This window comes from Mus musculus, chromosome 4 (assembly GCF_000001635.26).
Source record: "Mus musculus strain C57BL/6J chromosome 4, GRCm38.p6 C57BL/6J".
NCBI lineage: Eukaryota > Metazoa > Chordata > Mammalia > Rodentia > Muridae > Mus > Mus musculus.
The window spans coordinates 22,765,198-22,785,519 of record NC_000070.6 but is presented as its reverse complement, the minus strand read 5'-3'; the positions used below and the strand labels follow the sequence as shown (position 1 = coordinate 22,785,519).

Sequence of the window (20,322 nt, the reverse complement as noted above, 5' to 3'; positions counted from 1 at the left end):
TCTTTTTTTTTCCCCACTGTATGGTTTTAGCTCCTTTGTCAAAGATCAAGTGACCACAGGTGTGTGGGTTCATTTCTGTGTCTTCAATTATATTCCATTGATCTACCTGTCTGTCATTGTACCAGTATCATGCAGTTTTTATCACAATTGTTCTGTAACGCAACTTTTATTGTTGAGGATAGTTTCTGCTATCCTAGGTTTTTTGTTATTCCAGATGAATTTGCAAATTGCCCTTTCTAACATGGTGAATATCAACCCCTTATTTTCACCATAACAAATCTTTACTACAGAATTCTCTGTTTGTAATTAAGTTTTGAAAAGAATGAAAAAAAATACAAACATTGAATACTAGAGGCATTCTCCTTAAGTAAAGAATAAAAGTGTAGAACAAAAATGCATGCAATTTTCACTTTTCTCAGCATTATATTGAATGTACTCCATAGTATGTACAAGGGCATTATCTGAATAAGAAAAGAATAGACATGGAAAATGGAAGGTTAACATGTATGGTTATCCACAGAGAAACCAGTCTTAAAATCTGTGACTGAAGTATTAGAAATGTAGAGTTCAGAGCTTTCGACTGTGGGATGTCAACCTCATCCCTCCACTTGATCTACCTCCACTAGAGTTGACTCTACTAGTTTGCTCTCCCCACTGTAGAGCACTTCATACAAGATCCCTCCCTTTGAGTTCTGAGAGTCTCTCATATCCAAGGTCTCTGGTACATTCTAGAGGTCTCCCACCTCTTACCTCCCAAGGTTGCCTGTCTCCATTCTGCTGGCTTTCTGGACTTCAGTCCTGTTTTCTCACAGTCAGAATCTCTGACCTAGAATTGTTTCTGTCTGAAGGAACTGCAGGGACAAAAACTGAGAAGAGCATGACAGGTCCAAATTGGGATACAGCTCAAGGGGAGGCCCAGAGCCCTGACACTTTTACTGATACTACAGTGTGTTTACAGACAGGAGCCAAGCATGGTTGCCCTTTGAGAGATCAAACAAGCAGCTGAAAGAGTCAGATGCAGGTACTAGCACCCAACCAACGGAAAGAAGCCTGGGACTTCTGTGGTCGAATTGGGGAAAAGCTGGAAGAAGCTGAGGAGGAGGGTGGCCCCATGGGAAGACCAACAGTCTCAACTGACCTGGACCCCTGAGATTTATCAGACACTGAGCCTCCAACCAGGCATCATACACCAGCTGATATGAGACCTCCCAACACGTATACAGCAAAGAACTCCCTGGTCTAGCCTCAGTGAGAGAAGATGCACCTAACCCTCAAGAGATTTGAGGTCCTAGGGAATGTGGAGGCCTGATAGGGTGGGGACATTCTCGTGGAGACGAGGGGAGGAGGAGGTATGGTATGGCTAGGAGTCATGGGACAGACCAGGAGTAGGATGAAGTCTGGACTATAAACAAGGATTAAAGAATAAAAAAATAAATAATTAAAGAAAAGAAATATAGAGTTCAGCAAGGAAAGCTATTGTAGATACAGGTTAATAAAATAATATCAATTTTACCTCACAAAGACACACACACACACACACACACACACACACACACACACACACACACATATATATATATATATATATATATATATATATATATATGTTTCAGCTGGCATGATAAATAGACATATGAGTAAAGTCCCTGTAAAGGAGTGTAGTACATTTTATATTGAGCCTTCTACAAAGTTGCCTGATAGAACTTCAGTCACTGTAGAGTGCTTGGTATGTTGAACGTCTATGTTTAATCCTTTAATACCCATTCACTATCCACCTCTAGGTCTGCTAAATGTCCTTATGATTATCCTGTGAAATCCTCAAGACTTTTGACTTACAGACCACTAATTTCTACCAACCTACAGGCTAATATTGTCTTTAGATAGCAGCGATTCTCTATAGTGATTCCTTCTTTTCCGTAACCACCTACCTGCTGTTTCCACCAATGCATTTGAAAAGCACTTTAACTTATGACTTTCTTTGTTCTGTTACCTAAAATCTCCATGAAATCATGGGAACATGGAATTTACCATAAGCTATATTTGTGTTCCTGGAACATGGTCACTCAATTTTGGCTCTAGAATAAACTATTTCTTATTTTCTTTGAAGTAAAAGCTGTTTTTGTTTGTGATTTGTAGATATATATGTATCTATAAACTTATGACAATTACTAAGGTTATTGCTGTATTTTAGTAGGTAACTAGACAATGTATATCCAGAGACTTAAATCAATAAGACATTTACCTAACCAGTTTTCTAAAAACTTGAATTAGAATACAAAGATGTGCACAGTTAAGTTTGACTAGAGATGGGATTCTGGGAATATTCACAGTAAAATTGATCAATGAAATAAAAACTGCTGAACTATGATAGTAATGTAGCAGACATCCTAGAGGCTTTGGTACAGCCCTCGACTCCTCCCTTCATGCTTCAGATGCTTTGTATGACAATGGTATTTATTAGGATCCACTGGCTACTCAGGACTTGAGAAACCTGCCAGAATCATGTTAGCTCTATTGGTGGTTTCATATGAGCAGTTGACACCCTTCTGGCCAATAAGATGTAAAAGCAAGCCAGCCTTCTCTAATGCTCACCTTGTTTTTATCATTAACAGTAGTCAGAGATTTTCTGCTGCTTCTTATCATCATGGGCATTCCCTCGTGCAAATGTAGAAGAATGCAGCACCTAGGAACCAGAAGCACAGTCTGAAACCACATGCACAAAGCCTGCATGCTGAGGAAAGGGAAGAGAAGCAGCAACTTGAACCATCCCCGAAGCCACAGTGGAGATGCTGGGCTAGCTCATCTCTGTATTGCTTGGAACGTTAAGCCATTATATTATATATATAATATGTAATATATATATTTATATTATAGCCATTTGGCTTTTTTGCCAACTAGAGTCAAAAGTTAACTAACTGAAACTAATTAAATTATTTATAACATACTCTTGAAAAAAAAAAAAAAAACTCTCTGCTTCCCTTAAAATCTGTTTCGACCGTTATTTAATAACATATGGTATACTGCCAAAATATTATTTTAAATGTGTTACTGAAGACACCGAGGAGTTTCACAACTCCTCAGTGTTATTGTTCCCATGTCAATTGAGGGAGGAGAGATTAGTGATTTCTTTTGACAGACCATTAATTATTAGAGAGCCAAGATCTGAACACAGTGTGTGACGTTGCCTCCCTGTATTAATGTCTCTAGAAGGACAATGATACCCCAGCCATTTGTTTCAGCAATGCGACACATACATAGATTCACACATATTAATGGAGCAAAATGTGGCAAGAAGCACTGGAAATGGAAAATTGTCATTGCTGGGCACTGACCTTAAGGTGGCTTTCATTTCATTTTTTGAACTTTATTTTTCCAAAGATTCTACAATAAACAAATAACAGTTATATAACAAGTGTCAAACTAAAGGTTATGCTTAAAAAAATGTGTCAGAGGCAAGGTGTGTATTTAAAAGGAAAAGGCATTTAAATATAGTTAACCTTTCACAACACTGAATATTATACATTTTTTAAAATATTACATAAAGTATAAAATTCAACTCAAATAAAAATTGTCAAAAATTTACTTACAAATCTAAGATAATGCATATTTTGGAACATGAAAAGGTGAAAAGAGTACATTATTTTATATCAATATATACCAAACGTAATCAAAACTTTTATAGGCTTGTTTATGGTGAAGAATTTTTAGAAAGACTTCATGTGCTTTTTTTTTTTTATTTTCTAAGAAATTAACCTGATGTACTGGCTAGTTTTGTGTCAACTTGACACAGCTGGAGTTATCACAGAGAAAGGAGCTTCAGTTGAGGACATGCCTCCATGAGATCCAACTGTAAGGCATTTTCTCAATTAGTGATCAAGGGGAAAAGGCCCCTTGTGGGTGGGACCATCTCTGGGCTGGTAGTCTTGGGTTTTATAAGAGAGCAGGCTGAGCAAGCCAGGTGAGGCAAGCCAGTAAAGAACATCCCTCCATGGCTTCTGCATCAGCTCCTGCTCCCTGACCTGCTTGAGTTCCAGTCCTGACTTCCTTTGGTGATGAACAGCAGTATGGAAGTGTAAGCTGAATAAACCCCTTCCTCCCCAACTTGCTTCTTGGTCATGATGTTTGTGCAGGAATAGAAACTGTGACTAAGACACCTGACTTCCTGCAATTTTCTGAAGAGGAAGGGTAGCATTCATTTCTTGAATTACTGTAATGTCTGTGTTTTTATGAAGGTATTTAAATATTTAGCCTGAAATAGCAATTACAATAACCACCCATTAAATGGTACCTTGCCCAGCATGTTTTAAAGTTTTTACACATGATCTCAGTATTAGAAACTCTCGCAGACACACATTGCCATTACCTGCACATACCTGTGAAGGGACTGGGGTCCTGAGGCTTAGTCCTTTGGTTGACACTCTTCACCAATAAACGGAAATATTGGAAAATTTTTAAACTTAATTACCTTATCTTAACTCATTGGAATTTAATTTTTAAATTCTAATATTTCTGATAATTATTCAGGCTCATTAGCAAATTCTCAGAAGTCTTTTTGTGTTTCTAAATAACATTTTAGAGGACAAAGGAGAGAAAGCATAAGTATGGGAGAAAGTGTGACTTCGTATTTACATGATATAGTGACTGAAGGGGGCAGTTTAAGTACTGAAAGTTCAATGCTCTTGTATGAGTAACATGCTTGTCATAAAATAAATATAAATTTTTATTTACAAGCATCATTTAAATGTTAAAGGGTCTATTAAAAACAGTGTTAATTAATTTAGTTATATCTATACTTTTGAAATAATTTGTTGAGACAGCTTCAGTTAGAAGAAAAGAATGAATTACTTTAGATACATATATAGATACACATATAGGCATACAGCTATAAAAATAAAGATTCATAGATGCAAACATATAGAATTAATGTAAAATATTTTCACACCCTGGACAAGGCAAATGCTGAAGTATAAAACGGACTGCATTTTGAATTAAGCCTCCTGAACCCTGAATTAGCCTTGCTCAGTGCTTCCGTTGGAGCTGTAAATTTAGATGTCTTTGTGCCATTTGTTTTTTGGTTCAGCAAACACGGACTGTCCATGCCAAGCTGTGCAAGGTTCTTTCTCCTCCCCTTTGAGAGCCTCAGGACTGATTCCGTATGCTTCAAGCCAGGGGTAATATAATGTCCAGAGCTTTACCCGCTGAGTCAGTCAACCATCTTTTCAGTCCTTGACTTCCTGGCTGCTGCTAATCAGTGGGCCTCACAGAAGTCTCCAGATAAGGGGGTGTCAAGAGAGTGCTCTAGCATCAGCAAAGGCCAGGTGCCTGCAGCCAGACCTCTTTTTACACAGCATCTGCTCCTTGAACCCAAGATGATTCCAAACACAGAGTGGGCTATAAAACAATCAACCATGATTCCACTAATGACTGCAGATAAAACATTTCTACACATACACACACACACACATATATATATATTATATATATATATATATATATATTTTTTTGGTTTTTCGAGGCAGGGTTTCTCTGTATAGCCCTGATGATTTTTCTTTAATGCTGTGAATGAGCAATTGTTTCCTGGTACAAATATGTTCTAGTCATTCATGAATTTTGCCTCTTTTTGTTTTCTTTTGTTTTTGTTTTTGTTAAGCAAGACTAAAAACTTACATGTGCACGTACACGTACAGACACACACATATATGATCACACACAGAGTCACACAGACACTCACACACACACACATATGCTCACACACAGAGTCACGCACACAGAGATGTGCGTGCGCGCGCGCGCACACACACACACACACCATTTGGAAGAACTGCCTCTGCTCTTTTAGTCGTTTCAATGTTAAGTTGTTCATTTTAAGCTACACTTAGAATGTACATGACCATGATGATCTTGCTGCACTATGGCCCCAGATTTACTGCCCAAAGAATATGTAACAATTCATATGCCTTTATTATCCTTCAGAAGTATATGACAATAACCCCCACCCCAGGTTTTTTATTCTTTATATTCAGAATGAGGCTTTTCAACAACATGTCCTAGAACATTGTTACATGTTAAACATGCACTTTCAAGGGCTGTAGAGCACCAGCTGGCATGAGATCCTGGATTCTGATACCCCGAACCAAGTCAGAGCACGGTGCGAAGCACTATTCTATAATCCCAGCACGTGTAAGACAAAATTGGCATTGCAAATAGGATAATATCCACATGTTCCAGGGTCTACTGGTCTGGTGCACAAAGCTGTAGTCACCAATGACAACCTGTCATTAATAAAGTAGAAACAATCATAGAGTTAGTACTCTAACCAACTCATGTACAGAAGGGTACACAAAGGCCTATGCACATACACACAATGGTGTGGGTTGGGGTGTGGGAGGGTGGGTGTTTGAGTGTGCATACTAAAGCTCCTATATTTTTGATATAATAACCGTCCTTCATCTTAGGCTTTATGCTTTACATTTGGAGTCATGTCATTTGGATATTAATGACTATGAGTGAGAAAACGCCAAGCAAACAAGAGTCTTGTGGCCTCAGTTTCTTCCAAACCACAAGGTTGTTCTTGGATCATGCTTTCGTGCCCCTCCCCTGTGTAGCAGATAGAAGTGAGTTTATTTCAGGTGATTCATTACAACTGACTATTGCGATTTGCTTATATAGCTCCATGAGAAAAAAAATAAAAAACAACAGTTTTTTTTTTCCACACATGCAGTTTGCTGCCTCCTGGGATTTGCTCTTTGGGGCTGTACACTTTGTTAACGTGATTCCTCTTAACCTGGAGTGTATAAAGTGTCTGATGCTCTAAATAAAGTTGACTATTGGATAAGACTTTAGTCGGCCTCATTTATCAGCTCTATTCTTCCAGGTTCCACTACCTCTAGATCAGTGGACAGCCAACCTTGACCTGAATATATTAACTAAAAAAACTCCAGAAAAAAAAACGCCAATTTTTCTTTACTGACACATAAAAATTGCATATTTATGGGCTGCCTTATGAGTTCTCCATACATGTAGATATTCTGTTTCAAGTCGGTATAAATAATAATATCTATTTACTAATCTATCTTTTTATGGCATGGTGGAAATAAAATCACGTTCCTCTACCTTTTAGAAATATAGAGCTCATTATTATTAAGCATAGTCACCCTAAGTCACATGCCATTCTGAGTTGCATGACACGTTCTCTCCTCGTCCACTCCTGTTCTGCCAAGGTTTGCAATTTAGGAGGAACTATCCAGGTTATATCAACTAATGCATATTAATTAGTCACTCAAGTACTCAGGCAGGAAATTGACTGCCACAGTACTGTAGTGTGAATGTTAAAGGACACTTATGCTGAAGCCTACCGTGATCTCACAAAGCTTTTGCCATTGCCGTTACTTCCTCTCATCATAGGATTTGTGTCTTATATCACAAGAGAAAGGATGACTACAGTAAAGTATTTTGAGAGAGGTCACATTTACATAACCTTTAAGCAACAATTTATATGGTATATTGTTAGCTATTAATTGCTTGCCATGGTGTCTGTTATAAATTAAAATTTGGTGTAAAATATTACTATAAAACTTTGGGTTTCTACTCAAGATAATACTGTTCAATTCAACAAGTGATAATTTGTCATCAAATCTGAGAAGGGAAGAGGATGGGGAAACTAAGATGTTTCTGTCAAACTCCCTTGCCTTCCTTAGCTCAGTCTCATTGACCAGGTACAATGATGTGAAACAAATGGAGGACAAAGATCAGACTTAAAATAGAAGGGTTGTCCTGAGAATATCTATACACAGACATGGTAGATCAAGTGAAGAAAAGACAAACCTGCAAGTTGAATCCTCTTGGGAGAATTAGCCTCTGTGGGATGTGCAGAAAACTGCATCTTTGTGGTGTGATGTGCATGTGAGATCAGGCAGAGCAGGAATCGAACCACCTCCATATTTCACTAAGAGTGGTCCCTTGAATAGGACCCCTACTAGAAAGTTCAGCAGAAAAAAATACTCTGTATCTCCACAAGGCCCCTCAGGATCAGACAAGGCCTCACGAGGTCAGCATCAGTCATCTCTAGCTACTGAGAATTGAACTGTGGCCTCCTAACTGAGAAACTTGATTTAATTTTTAATTGATTTAGATTAACAAGGATATTTGACTAGAGGTCGCTGTATTGAATACTATCTGCATAAGACATGTTCAGTACAAAGGGAGCAAAAAACTGTACAACCATAGTAATGCTGGAAAGGCCTATAGCAGAGGATCTCCCACCAGAAACCATCTCAAACCTGCTCCACTGTCTTTCTGTATGGATCTTACTCTTGATCAGTGTTCCTCTCTCTTTCTAAGGAGAATTATGAATGTCAACTTTCACCTCTTTTATCTAAAGTTTCTGAGAAATTATACAGTAGTATCATACCCACACTTCTTTCTGCCCACAACTGCTCATGTATTCTCCCTTCTCAAGTCTATGATCTCATCTTCTTTAATTATTGTTACTTATGAAAATATATGTAATATGTATATTCATACATAATACATAAAATATAAAAGCAGTACATACAGAGATTAAAAATAGAGATAGATATATCATGCCAAATCCATTTAATATTAAGCACACATGTATGTGGGCACATTAGGTCAGATAATGCATCAGAGGGTCCCTCACTGGAGAAAATTGATTCTCCCTCTCTCCAAAGGCATTGATTGCCTATAACTTTTCATCTAGAAGTAGGCCTTGTGAAATTTTACTCAACTACATTGGCCTGTCAACTACTATTGTCATTGTATAGTTCATGTTCAGACAATCATATCATTGATTGTATAGTTGCAGCCTCTCTGTCATATCTACAAGATACTATATCAAAGACATTATGGTCTAGTTTTCATGGCCTCTCTTTCAGGATGCTCCCTGACCCTTAGGTGTAGGCATTACAACGGATAGGTACTGGTTGTGGTTAGGTAACCCACAGTCACTTATTCAATGCATTATGACCAATTGTGGATATCTCTCATAACCTCCAATAAAGGAAGCTTCTTGGATGAGAGAAAAGGGTGAGTATTTATAATACAATTAGAAATTACATTGTTAGGGAAATGATAATAGAAGGTGTTCCTCTAGGGTCTAGAACCTCTCCAGCCATAAGAACTTTGCTAGACTTACAATACCAGTCAGTGAGCCATAACCCAATTAGTTAGCTACTTGTCACTCCTAGTGTAAAAATGTCACTATTGTATCATTCATGATACCTTACCAGGTCATTCTTGAGAGTTATGGGTTTTACAGCTGGAGAGAACTATTGATTGCATTTCTTCCATAGAAGCTTTCATAATATCTTCTGAAATATAGACTAAAAGAAAGGCAGCACCTTCAACAAATGGTCTGGGGAAAATGGATGTTTACACATCACATACTGAAATTAAACCCATTATCTATCACTGTACACTAAAATCAACTCAAAATGGCATAAAGACTTTGATATGACACCTGAAATACTAAAACTTCTAGAAGAAAACTTCTGAATAGGTCCCCATTTGCTCAGGAAATTCAAAACTTGACAAATGGGAATCCACAAAAATCAAAAGGATTCTGCATAGCAAAGGTAATAATCAATAGAGTAGAGAGGATCCTACAGAGTCAGAAAGAATCTAGCTATATCATTAGTAGATGATTAATATTCAGATAAGACAAACAACTCAGGAAACAAAGAATCATGACCACAAACCGCCCAATTAAAAAATATGACATGGATCTGAACTGATAGCTCTCAAAAAAAGAAACACCAACAAAATATGTTTTATAATTTTTTAAATTTACTTATTTTAAGTGGATGAGTATTTTGACTGTGTGTTTTCCGGCATATGCACTGTAAGCATGCCTGGTGTCCATAGAGTTCAAAAGATGGTTTCAGCTCCCAAGCAACTGTGGTTACAGGTGGTTATGAGTCACTAAGTTAATGCGGAGAATGAAAACTGGGTCCTATGAAAGATTAGCAATACCCTTCACCAGTGAGCATATTAAACTAAAAAAGGAGAGAGAAAGAGAGAGAGAGAGAGGAGAGAAAAGAGAAACAGAAACAGAAACAAACAGAAACAGAAACAGAAAAAGAAGAGGGGAGAGAGGGGGGAAGAGGAAGAGGAAGAGAGAGAGAGAGAGAGAGAGAAAGAGAAAGAGAAAGAGAAAGAGAGAGAGAGAGAAAGAGAAAGAGAAAGAGAAAGAGAAAGAGAAAGAGAAAGAGAAAGAGAAAGAGAAAGAGAAAGAGAAAGAGAAAGAGAAGAAAAACCTTTAAAATGTTCAAATAAGGCATGGAGGAGAAGATCTTTAACTGTAGCACTATGGATTTCTGTTGGTTTCAGGCCAGCCTGTTGTGAATAGTAAGCTCCGGGCCAACCAAGGCAAAAAAGTGAGAATCTGTCCTGAAATACAAACGAAAAACAAAAATAAAAACAAACAAAAAAGTGTTTGACAATTTTAGTAATTAGGGAAATACCAATTAATATTAATTTGAATGTTTAATCTTATTCCAGACCCAATGGCTAAGAATGAAATACTAAATAAATACTGACAGCAAATAATGATGAAGATATGGTGAGAGGTAACCTCCATTTACCACTGATGGGACTGCAAAGCAGTGCAGCCACTCTGAAAATCAGTGCTGGGAATCCTGGAGAACATAAAAGTAGATCTACCTTGTGACCCAGCTATTTACATACACCCAAATGATGTGACACTGTGCTGCACAAATACATGCTCAGCCAAGTTCATTGCTACCCTATTAACAATAGCTAGGAAATGGAAACAACCCAAATGCCATCCACCGATGAATGGATAATGAAAACGGAGTACACGTAGCCAATGGCGCTATATTCAGGCATAAAGAAATAGGGAAATAATAACATTTGTAGGTAAATGTATGCAAGTGGAAAAATATATGGTTAAACTGTATCCAAAAAGTTAAAAGCCAATGTTCTTTCTAATTGGTAGATTTTAACTCCTAATGTTTTGATTTGAACATATGACCTGAAGTAACAACAGAAACCAACAACATAGAAAAAAGATTTTGGGGTAGAAGAAAGGAACTCTAGAAAGGAAAATAATAACATACATGTGTTATGAAGGGAGAAGGTAAGAAACAAGGAGGTATATTTTAATTGTGGAGAGGAATGAGACAGTAACTCAGAGGAAGAGTAGAGAGATAAATAACACTTAAGATACTTGAAAAATCTATAGGAAGCAAAGTATTGTATTTGATTATTTAAATATACAAATATAATACATATGTGCATGTATACACAGATACACACACACAACTTAAAGTTATTTACTCATTTGGGAACAACAAAAGCTATGCCTACCATGGGAAATCCCTTCCAAATTGTTGGTCAGGAATCGGAAGTGATTCCTAGGACAGCATAGAGTATTTTCGCTGCTCCTTGTCACCTTCCAGGACTTGCTGAAGACACTTCAGAAGTAGAACCTGACTGAATGGATCCGGAACCAACCCAGAAGCCTTCTCTCTGAGGACTAACTTGAATCATTTCTAAGATGAAAATGATAAAGCAAATTAGCTTATTAGAAATTTTCCAAAATGACGTAATTAGTTCTGATAGCTGATTCTAAAACTCTTCTTTATCCAAACAACACAATAAGAAAGTAAGAATATAAAATGTGATTATCAGTACTTATAGTTAGGTAAACAAATTTTTTTTCTTCTACCAAGTTAACTATACCGAACATCCCTGCTGTAAGAATATAGACATCCAGAAATTAAAGGATTTAATATACCACTACATATAATACACATTCAGAGCCTGGGGCATTTATGGCAAATCAATGGCAAGGATATTGTTTCTACTTTAACAGTCTGAAGTGATCAAAGGAGACTTTGCCACTTATCTGCATCTTCAAAGAATTATTATAGGCGTTGTAGGTAAAATAGAAGAAATTGGCTCCTGATGATGAGAAGAAAGACAAAATGATGCGAATCTCCAGCCTCACTTTGAAATGCCTTCCTAAAAGCCTGTTCTAATGAGCCAGCGAGGGTGGTTGTAGTTCCCTCCGCTCCTGCATGCTTGGAAGGCAGCGCTAATGAATTGTGCCGCTTTTCCCTGCTGATCATCTCAACCAGGGCTCCACTAACAGTCTATTGGGATTGGCGCTGCTGCTGAAACCTATTTCCAACTCCTGTGCTTCTATGCATACCTTCGTCTTTCTGAAGTGTATCATAAAAGTTGTGAGCAGGTAGCAAGGTCTCATTAGGTATTTAATAATCGGCGCAAGCTCCCTGAAGAGTCTGACTACACCTTATCAAAAATCTTCCGAAGTTTGTTGTTGTTTTCTACAAGTTCTTTCTTAAGCAGGCACCTGTCTTTAAGTTTCAGAAACAGCAGGAATTCTGAGTTAAATCAGGGAATTTCCCATCACTCTAGTGAAGCAGGGAAAATATTCTCCGAATTGACGTTTTCCGAATCTGTAAAACTTTTTATTTTCCTAAACAAAATTTGCAACTTGGAGAAGTATAGAAAAAGGCAACTGTAACAATCTACAGTACAGCTTTTAATTGAATTTTGTACGTACAAATATAACCAAAACTCAATCATTTCACATGCCTCAGGATAGTTGGGTGTAAAGAGATTTCCTGGAAAATAGCTACTAACTATGGCTAAATTACATCTCAGCTTGTAAACTCCTCAGCTTTTAAATTGCTCTGCTGATGTCTTTATGCTGCCACCATTATGTCACACTGAAACACCAGGTTTTAACTTAGATGCAACAAGAAGAAAAATAGATGTGAGGAATATTCTTTTTTACTACACTTTTGAATAGTTATTTTTAAAATACATATGTATAGTTGTGTACATGTGTATAATATCTGTTGTAGATTGTAAATATCTGATAGCTGTTTTTAAATAAAGTTTTGTTTAAGCATTAAGTAAGGTTTGTGAGTACAGGGCTCCCCATGCAGACCCTCCAAAAGAACAATGAAGCCTGCAAGATCTGTAGCAGAAACCAAGGTTCATGGGTTGGTCTACATAGGACTGTTCCTATACACAGTTGTATTAGAAAACAGAAAGCAAAGAAATCCATTCTCATTTGCTTTGGACCTATTGAAATGTTTATAGCAATTTAAGTGTAGTTAAAATGATTACTTTTTTAAAAGAATAATTGTATCAAGTTGACAGTAATCTTTTGAAAACTAAGTGTTGTTTTCCTTCATCATTCCTTTTTCTTTGTTGGTTGTTTGTTTGTTTGTTTGTTTGTTTGTTTGAGACAGGGTCTTACATGGTTCTGAATGGCCAGCAAGCCACCATATATCCAAGATGACTTTCAGTTCTTATTCTGCCTCACTCCCTCTTAAGTGAAGTTTTTCTTTAATAATTCACCACATAATTATTGTTTCTTTTCTGTCTTAGGTACACTTTGAAATTATTTCTGGTCATCTTTCCTTTGAACTGCATTCTTCTTTGGTGGTGACAGTGTTGTGCAGTAGTACACAGGCAAAGCAAAACAAGGCTTGGAGACAATTGATTACATCGTTAAAACCTATATCTTCAGGTAATTTGGGTTCACAATTTGGTGATGCCAGTGCTATGCAGTGCTACATAGGCAAAGCAACATGGGGCTTGCAGACAATTACACCATTAAAGCCCAAATCTTCAGGTAACGTATGTCAACAGGACAACAAGTATCAATTATTCATAGGTGTACCTCAGTTTCTCATTTCAATAGTGACAAACTGTTTGCTAATTACCTTTAGTGAACACTAGTGTCAGATCTATTCATTGCAACTTCTTAATTTGTTGCATGTGTTATGCATCATTTTAGCTATTCAGGTTTCAGGTTTTTTAAAAGCCACATTCTTGAATGCTTAAGATCATCATTTTATATAATTGAACAACAAATGATTTCATGCCAATGAATTATGAATATATTCCCTGATATATTACACAATGAGGAGCCTCCTAAAGAGAAAGGCATCAAATACCATACCCAGGGGTTGTTATTGTTACACGATTATCCAAAAGATGATAAACACTTTTCATCCTCATTAAAACATAAAGTCTCTTCACAAACCAATTGTATTCTGCCTCCAAGTTTCATGGCCTGTCTAAGCCTTGACTGAAAATAAAAAGTCAAGCCTAATCACTCATAGGAGGCATCTTGTAATTTTCTATATAACCAATGTCTAACTGAGTCTTAGTAACTATTTTTCTTTCAACTTGAAACATGTTATTATTTATTTATTTTACACTATGAATTGAATCTGGTAACTTCACACATGTGTCATTACAGACTTTTCACATTTGTTTCATCTACCACATTCCACCCCTGTCCCTTCACCTGGTTGGCATCCATTCTTTCTCATTATCCTTTCACCTCCTCCAGTAAGATCACATCCTCCTTTTGTATTATTACACACAAATACACACAAACACACACACACAAGCACATACACACAAGCACATACACATGTATTCTCATCTGCAGAGAATACATAGGATCTCTGTGGGATGCTGATTTGGAGTCATTGCGTATATACCCTACAGTGATTTGGCTAAGTCAGAAGGTAATTCTGGACCGGAGCACCAGGATACCTTGCCGGCGGAGTCGCCCGACACCCGCAAGGGCCCACACAGGACTCCCCACGGGATCCTAAGACCTCTGGTGAGTGGAACACAGCGCCGGCCCCAATCCAATCACGCGGAACCTGAGACTGCGGTAAATAGGGAAGCAGACTACCCGGACCTGACCTGGGGCAAAAGTCCCTTCCGCCCCACTCGAGCACTGGGGTACCTTGCCAGCAGAGTCGCCCGACACCTGCAAGGGCCCACACAGGATTCCCCACGGGATCCTAAGACCTCTAGTGAGTGGAACACAACTTCTGCCAGGAGGCAGGTTCGAACACCAGATATCTGGGTGCCTTCCCTGCAAGAAGAGAGCTTGCCTGCAGATAATACTCTGCCCACTGAAACTAAGGAGAGAGCTAGCCTCCCAGGTCTGCTTATTGAGGCTAACAGAGTCACCTGAAGACCAAGCTCTTACCAGAGACAACTATAACAGCTAGCTTCAGAGATTATCAGATGGCGAAAAGCAAATGTAAGAATCCTACTAACAAAAATCAAGACCACTTACCATCATCAGAACGCAGCACTCCCACCCCACCTAGTCCTGGGCACCCCAACACAACCGAAAATCTAGACCCAGATTTAAAAACATTTCTCATGATGATGATAGAGGACATCAAGAAGGACTTCCATAAGTCACTTAAAGAATTACAGGAGAGCACTGCTAAAGAGTTACATGCCCTTAAAGAAAAGAAGGAAAACACAACCAAACAGGTAGAAGTCCTTAAAGAAAAACAGGAAAACACATCCAAACAGGTGATGGAAATGAACAAAACCATACTAGAACTAAATAGGGAAGTAGACACAATAAAGAAAACCCAAAGTGAGGCAACGCTGGAGATAGAAACCCTAGGAAAGAGATATGGAAACATAGATTTGAGCATCAGCAACAGAATACAAGAAATAGAAGAGAGAATCTAAGGTGCAGAAGATTCCATAGAGAACATCGACACAACAGTCAAAGAAAATACAAAATGAAAAAGGATCCTAACTCAAAACATCCAAGAAATCCAGGATACAATGAGAAGACCAAACCCACGGATAATAGGAGTTGATGAGAATGAAGATTTTCAACTTAAAGGGCCAGCTAATATCTTCAAAAAAATAATAGAAGAAAACTTCCCAAACATAAAGAAAGAGATGCCCATGATCATACAAGAAGCCTACAGAACTCCAAATAGATTGGACCAGAAAAGAAATTCCTCCCGACACATAATAATCAGAACAACAAATGCACTAAATAAAGATAGAATATTGAAAGCAGTAAGGGAGAAAGGTCAAGTAACATATAAAGGAAGGCCTATCAGAATTACACCAGACTTTTCACCAGAGACTATGAAAGCCAGAAGAGCCTGGACAGATGTTATACAGACACTAAGAGAACACAAATGCCAGCCCAGGCTACTACAGCGGCCAAACTCTCAATTACCATAGATGGAGAAACCAAAGTATTCCATGACAAAACCAAATTCACACATTATCTTTCCACGAATCCAGCCCTTCAAAGGATAATAACAGAAAAGAAGCAATACAAGGACAGAAATCACGCCCTAGAACAAGCAAGAAAGTAATCCCTCAACAAACCAAAAAGAAGACAGCCACAAGAACAGAATGCCAACTCTAACAACAAAAATAACAGGAAGCAACAATTACTTTTCCTTAATATCTCTTAATATCAATGGACTCAATTCCCGAATAAAAAGACATAGACTAACAGACTGGCTACACAAACAGGACCCAACATTCTGCTGCTTACAGGAAACCCATCTCAGGGAAAAAGACAGACACTACCTCAGAGTGAAAAGCTGGAAAACAATTTTCCAAGCAAATGGTTTGAAGAAACAAGATGGAGTAGCCATTCTAATATCGGATAAAATCGACTTCCAACCCAAAGTTATCAAAAAAGACAAGGAGGGACACTTCATACTCATCAAAGGTAAAATCCTCCAAGAGGAACTCTCAATTCTGAATATCTACGCTCCAAATGCAAGGGCAGCCACATTCATTAAAGACACTTTAGTAAAGCTCAAAGCACACATTGCACCTCACACAATAATAGTGGGAGACGTCAACACACCACTTTCATCAATGGACAGATCGTGGAAACAGAAACTAAACAGACACACAGTGAAACTAACAGAAGTTATGAAACAAATGGATTTAACAGATATCTATAGAACATTTTATCCTAAAACAAAAGGATATACCTTCTTCTCAGCACCTTACGGGACCTTCTCCAAAATCAACCATATAATTGGTCACAAAACAGGCCTCAACAGATACAAAAATATTGAAATTGTCCCATGTATCCTATCAGACCACCATGGCCTAAGACTGATTTTCAATAACAACATAAATAATGGAAAGCCAACATTCACGTGGAAACTGAACAACACTCTTCTCAATGATACCTTGGTCAAGGAAGGAATAAAGAAAGAAATTAAAGACTTTTTAGAGTTTAATGAAAATGAAGCCACAACGTACCCAAACCTATGGGACACAATGAAAGCATTTCTAAGAGGGAAACTCATAGCTCTGAGTGCCTCCAAGAAGAAACGGGAGAAAGCACATACTAGCAGCTTGACAACACATCTAAAAGCTCTAGAAAAAAGGAAGCAAATTCACCCAAGAGGAGTAGACGGCAGGAAATAATCAAACTCAGGGGTGAAATCAACCAAGTGGAAACAAGAAGAACTATTCAAAGAATTAACCAAACGAGGAGTTGGTTCTTTGAAAAAATCAACAAGATAGATAAACCCTTAGCTAGACTCACTAGAGGGCATAGGGACAAAATCCTAATTAACAAAATCAGAAAGGAAAAGGGAGACATAACAACAGATCCTGAAGAAATCCAAAACACCATCAGATCCTTCTACAAAAGGCTATACTCAACAAAACTGGAAAACGTGGACGAAATGGACAAATTTCTGGACATATACCAGGTACCAAAGTTGAATGAAGATCAAGTTGACCATCTAAACAGTCCCATATCCCCTAAAGAAATAGAAGCAGTTATTAATAGTCTCCCAGCCAAAAAAAAGCCCAGGACCAGACAGGTTTAGTGCAGAGTTCTATCAGACCTTCAAAGAAGATCTAATTCCAGTTCTGCACAAACTATTTCACAAAATAGAAGTAGAAGGTACTCTACCCAACTCATTTTATGAAGCCACTATTACTCTGATACCTAAACCACAGAAAGATCCAACAAAGATAGACAACTTCAGACCAATTTCTCTTATGAATATCGATGCAGAAATCCTCAATAAAATTCTCGCTAACCGAATCCAAGAACACATTAAAGCAATCATCCATCCTGACCAAGTAGGTTTTATTCCAGGGATGCAGGGATGGTTTAATATACGAAAATCCATCAATGTAATTCATTATATAAACAAACTTAAAGACAAAAACCACATGATCATCTCTTTAGATGCAGAAAAAGCATTTGACAAGATCCAACACCGATTCATGATAAAAGTCTTGGAAAGAACAGGAATTCAAGGCCCATACCTAAACATGATAAAAGCAATCTACAGCAAACCAGTAGCCAACATCAAAGTAAATGGAGAGAAGCTGGAAGCAATCCCACTAAAATCAGGGACTAGACAAGGCTGCCCACTTTCTCCCTACCTTTTCAACATAGTACTTGAAGTATTAGCCAGAGCAATTCGACAACAAAAGGAGATCAAGGGGATACAAATTGGAAAAGATGAAGTCACAATATCACTTTTTGCAGATGATATGATAGTATATATAAAAATTCCACCCGAGAACTCCTAAACCTGATAAACAGCTTCAGTGAAGTAGCCAGATATAAAATTAACTCAAACAACTCAATGGCCTTTCTCTACACAAAGAATAAACAGGCTGAGAAAGAAATTAGGGAAACAACACCCTTCTCAATAGTCACAAATAATATAAAATATCTTGGCGTGACTCTAACTAAGGAAGTGAATGATCTGTATGATAAAAACTTCAAGTCACTGAAGAAAGATATTATAGAAGATCTCAGAAGATGGAAAGATCTCCCATGCTCATGGATTGGCAGGATCAACATTGTAAAAATGGTTATCTTGCCAAAAGCAATCTACAGATTCAATGCAATCCCTATCAAAATTCCAACTCAATTCTTCAACGAATTAGAAGGAGCAATTTGCAAATTCATCTGGAATAACAAAAAACCTAGGATAGCAAAAACTCTTCTCAAGGATAAAAGAACCTCTGGTGGAATCACCATGCCTGACCTAAAGCTTTACTACAGAGCAATTGTGATAAAAAACTGCATGGTACTGGTAAAGAGACAGACAAGTAGACCAACGGAATAGAATTGAAGACCCAGAAATGAACCCACACAACTATGGTCACTTGATTTTCGACAATGGAGCTAAAACCATCCAGTGGAAGAAAGACAGCATTTTCAACAATTGGTGCTGGCACAACTGGTTGTTATCATGTAGAAGAATGTGAATTGATCCATACCTATCTCCTTGTACTAAGGTCAAATCTAAGTGAATCAAGGAACTTCACATAAAACCAGAGACACTGAAACTTATAGAGGAGAAAGTGGGGAAAAGCCTTGAAGATATGGGCACAGGGGAAAAATTCCTGAACAGAACAGCAATGGCCTGTGCTGTAAGATCGAGAATTGACAAATGGGACCTAATGAAACTCCAAAGTTTCTGCAAGGCAAAAGACACCGTCAATAATACAAAAAGACCACTAACAGATTGGGAAAGGATCTTTACCTATCCTAAATCAGATAGGGGACTAATATCCAACATATATAAAGAACTCAAGAAGGTGGACTTCAGAAAATCAAATAACCCCATTAAAAAATGGGGCTCAGAACTGAACAAAGAATTCTCACCTGAGGAATACCGAATGGCAGAGAAGCACCTGAAAAAAAATATTCAACATCCTTAATCATCAGGGAAATGCAAATCAAAACAACCCTGAGATTCCACCTCACACCAGTCAGAATGGCTAAGATCAAAAATTCAGGTGACAGCAGATGCTGGCATGGATGTGGAGAAAGAGGAACACTCCTCCATTGTTGGTGGGATTGCAGGCTTTTACAACCACTCTGGAAATCAGTCTGGCGGTTCCTCAGAAAATTGGACATAGTACTACCGGAGGATCCAGCAATACCTCTCCTGGGCATATATCCAGAAGATGCCCCAACTGGTAAGAAGGACACATGCTCCACTATGTTCATAGCAGCCTTATTTATAATAGCCAGAAGCTGGAAAGAACCCAGATGCCCCTCAACAGAGGAATGGATACAGAAAATGTGGTACATCTATACAATGGAGTACTACTCAGCTATTAAAAAGAATAAATTTATGAAATTCCTAGCCAAATGGATGGACCTGGAGGGCATCATCCTGAGTGAGGCAACACATTCACAAAGGAACTCACACAATATGTACTCACTGATAAGTGGATATTAGCCCAAAACCTAGGATACCCAAGATATAAGATATAATTTGCTAAACACATGAAACTCAAGAAAAATGAAGACTGAAGTGTGGACACTACGCCCCTCCTTAGAAGTGGGAACAAAACACCCATGGAAGGAGTTACAGAGACAAAGTTTGGAGCTGAGACGAAAGGATGGACCATGTAGAGACTGCCATATCCAGGGATCCACCCCATAATCAGCATCCAAACGCTGACACCATTGCATACACTAGCAAGATTTTATCG

The 20,322-nt window shown here is 38.0% G+C and overlaps 1 long non-coding RNA gene across 2 annotated transcripts in view; it reads left to right on the top strand.

Moving 5' to 3' along the window:
* Gm42262 (predicted gene, 42262) overlaps positions 1-15,765 on the top strand; it is a 66,508-nt gene extending 50,743 nt beyond the window's left edge. The window contains exon 3 of one of the 2 annotated variants that reach the window (NR_166393.1): positions 13,405-15,765. This is a non-coding gene — a long non-coding RNA (predicted gene, 42262). Of the gene's footprint in view, positions 1-2,612; positions 2,967-13,404 lie in introns of those variants that run through there. The other variant, NR_166394.1, reaches the window with a different exon arrangement.
* Positions 15,766-20,322: the final 4,557 nt, after the last annotated feature.